The sequence below is a fragment of the Zingiber officinale genome, chromosome 5B (assembly GCF_018446385.1).
Source record: "Zingiber officinale cultivar Zhangliang chromosome 5B, Zo_v1.1, whole genome shotgun sequence".
Taxonomy (NCBI): domain Eukaryota; kingdom Viridiplantae; phylum Streptophyta; class Magnoliopsida; order Zingiberales; family Zingiberaceae; genus Zingiber; species Zingiber officinale.
In genome coordinates this window covers 4,162,086-4,165,463 of record NC_055995.1, presented here as the reverse complement: position 1 = coordinate 4,165,463, position 3,378 = coordinate 4,162,086, and the positions used below count along the sequence as shown (strand labels likewise).

At 48.9% G+C, this 3,378-nt stretch overlaps 1 pseudogene; it reads left to right on the top strand.

Annotated features, from left to right (window-relative positions):
* The first annotated feature begins 233 nt into the window (after positions 1-233).
* LOC121983945 lies at positions 234-2,789 on the top strand (annotated as a pseudogene).
* Positions 2,790-3,378: the final 589 nt, after the last annotated feature.

Genomic DNA, 3,378 nt, shown 5'->3' with positions numbered 1-3,378 from the left:
GTGAAGGCGTCCGGGGCTTATAGAAATTAAAAACAAGGTTGGAATTTCATTTTTGGAGTTGAGAGGATTATTTCTTTAGGAATTCAATCTCTATTTTCTTGGAATAATTTATCATTCGAGTACTGACTACCAACTCGTCGATGCAAATGAATATTAAATGTAATCATAAACAGTTAACTCAAATTGAGTTAAAGCAAATGTAGAGAGGGAAGTCATAGTGCACAGGCAAAGATGGAGTCCGAGCTTTGATAAGTTAGTCATGTTTGATGTTAAAATGGAAATTGCTCCTTCCTAAATGTTAATTAACCTTGACACCACACCGAGCGCCCTCCTCTTCTCCTGCTCATTTCCGAACGCCTATTTATGACCTCGCCCGTTCCTCTTCCCTACGCTGATTATATCTACTCATCTTCTCCATTCTTCTCCACACCTTCGTCCTCCCCCCTAATCCCAACAAGCAGAGACCAGGTACAAGCTTCTCTTCCAGCTTTATTTCATTGTTATCTGGTCTTTCAGTTAACTTCCTTTGCTTTGCGTGTCTGCAACTGATGCTGTAGTTTTTGTGCCGTCTCGTGTTGCTCCTTGTGCTAATTTCACTTTGGTGTGGGTCGTGTCCTTTCCATATGTTCTCATGTTATGGCTCTCTGGTTTTTTGTAAGAATTTAAGGTTCTTACGTGATCAGAAGATCCTAGTTAAGATGTTGTATGTGCTTGAAATTTGATTGGGAGGAATCTTTTTAAAATGATTGAGAGCTGAGTAGCATGCTGAAAACTTAGTTTATAATCAAACATGACTTTTTGTTCGATTCAAGCAGTTGAAAAGTATTGCGGTGTCTGTCATGGTGACCGAATTATTTGTTCTTCGTCGTGTTCTATAAGTGCTGAGACTGTCGCTGCTAATCATGTGCAGTTGTGCGTTGAGAAGGAAGGATTAACAGCCGAGGAAGAAGCAGAGCAGAGCAATGGCAGGAGGAGACAACCTGCAAGTGCTGCACGCGCTGGACGCGGCGAAGACGCAGTGGTACCACTTCACCGCCATCATCGTCGCCGGCATGGGCTTCTTCACCGACGCCTACGATCTCTTCTGCATCTCCCTCGTCACCAAGCTCCTCGGCCGCATCTATTACTTCGACCCGACCTCTGAAAAACCGGGCACTCTGCCGCCCAACATCTCCGCCGCCGTCAACGGCGTCGCCTTCTGTGGCACTCTCTCCGGCCAGCTCTTCTTCGGCTGGCTCGGCGACAAGTTGGGCCGCAAGAAGGTGTATGGCATGACTCTCATGCTGATGGTCATCTGCTCCGTGGCTTCCGGCCTCTCCTTCGGCCACACCGCTAAGGGCGTCATGGCCACGCTCTGCTTCTTCCGCTTCTGGCTCGGTTTCGGTATCGGCGGCGACTACCCGCTCTCCGCCACCATCATGTCCGAGTACGCCAACAAGAAGACGCGCGGCGCCTTCATCGCCGCCGTCTTTGCCATGCAGGGCTTCGGCATAATCACCGGCGGCATCGTCGCCCTCATATTCTCTGCCGGTTTCAATAGCAGGTTCCGTCTTCGATCAATAGTTCTCCATTGTTAGTTGATATCGCCTCACGCGCATTCTATCGAACAGGTTCGACGCGCCGCCTTACGCGGTGGACCGCGCCGGCTCGACCGTGCCCGAAGCCGATTACGTCTGGCGAATCATTCTCATGCTCGGCGCTGCGCCGGCGGTGCTGACCTACTATTGGCGGATGAAAATGCCGGAGACGGCGCGGTACACCGCCTTGGTGGCGAAGAACGCGAAGCAGGCGGCCGCCGACATGTCGAGGGTCCTCCAGGTGGAAATCGTGGAGGAGCAGGACAAGGTGGAGCAGCTGACCTCGAAGAAGGCGAATAACTTCGGACTCTTCTCGAGGGAGTTCGCCCGGCGCCACGGCCTGCACCTCCTCGGCACCACCACCACCTGGTTCCTCCTCGACATCGCCTTCTACAGCCAGAACCTGTTCCAAAAGGACATCTTCAGCGCCATCAACTGGATCCCCAAGGCCGCCACCATGAACGCCATCGAGGAGGTGTACCGCATCGCCCGCGCCCAGACCCTCATCGCGCTCTGCGGCACCGTGCCGGGCTACTGGTTCACCGTCGCCTTCATCGACATCATCGGCCGGTTCACCATCCAGGTCATGGGCTTCTTCTTCATGACCGTCTTCATGCTCTGCCTCGCCGTGCCCTACCACCACTGGACCACGCCGGGCAACCACATCGGCTTCGTCCTCATGTACGCCTTGACCTTCTTCTTCGCCAACTTCGGGCCGAACAGCACGACGTTCATCGTGCCTGCGGAGATCTTCCCGGCGCGTCTGCGGTCGACCTGCCACGGCATCTCGGCGGCGGCGGGGAAGGCCGGGGCCATCGTGGGGGCGTTCGGGTTCCAGTACGCGGCGCAGAGCAGGGACCCAGCGAAGCGCGACAAGGGCTATCCGGCCGGTATCGGCGTCCGGAACGCGCTGTTCGTGCTGGCCGTCTGCAACCTACTGGGCCTCCTCTTCACTTTCTTGGTGCCGGAGTCGAAGGGGAAGTCACTGGAGGAAATGTCCGGCGAGAACGAGGGCGAGCAGGAGACGGAAGCCGCCGCAGCTCCCAGCAAAACAATCCCCGTTTAGGATTTTTTTTGTCATTTTATTATGAAACACAACAGTTTGGTCTCTCCTGCTCTACTCGCTGAAGGTGTTCATCGTTTAGCAACTAAAACTCGATAGTTGGTATGCAAATAGCAGTCTGCTAATATAAATAAACAATCGATCTTTGTGTCTTATTTTTCAACTCTCCTACTCGTGTTTGATTCATTGGAGAAAAAAAAAAATCCTTCCAACATTTAATCAATTTGATAGTCGATTATAATTTGATGTTATTTTGCCATCAAATGTCGCCATCCGACGCGGTTTTTATCAAATTTTTTTAATCTCTTTCAACCCTCGACCTCGTACAATAAGTTCTCTTTCCTTTAATTAGAACTTGCCAGTCTTGATGCTAATTTACAAATCAAGGATGTACTGTTTTATAGAAATTAGAATCATTTTTGGTATTGATTTTTATAAATTAGCATTCGTCTATAATTTTATCATCTAAGTATTTATAATTCAATCCCTTAGTTATAGTATATTTATAAAAAAAAAAATCTAAATGGAGAGTACAACCAAAAATTATTTTAATAGCCGATGAAAAATTTTCGTGAAACTGAATCTATCACTTCAAGGATAGTTAATGAAATTAATTGGATTTATCATTTTTCTATAAACTAGCACTATCCACCTTGAGTCTGATTTATACAGATCAGTACTAAGACTATAAACCAATACCACTTAATCTTGATATTGATTTGTATAAATGACGCAGGT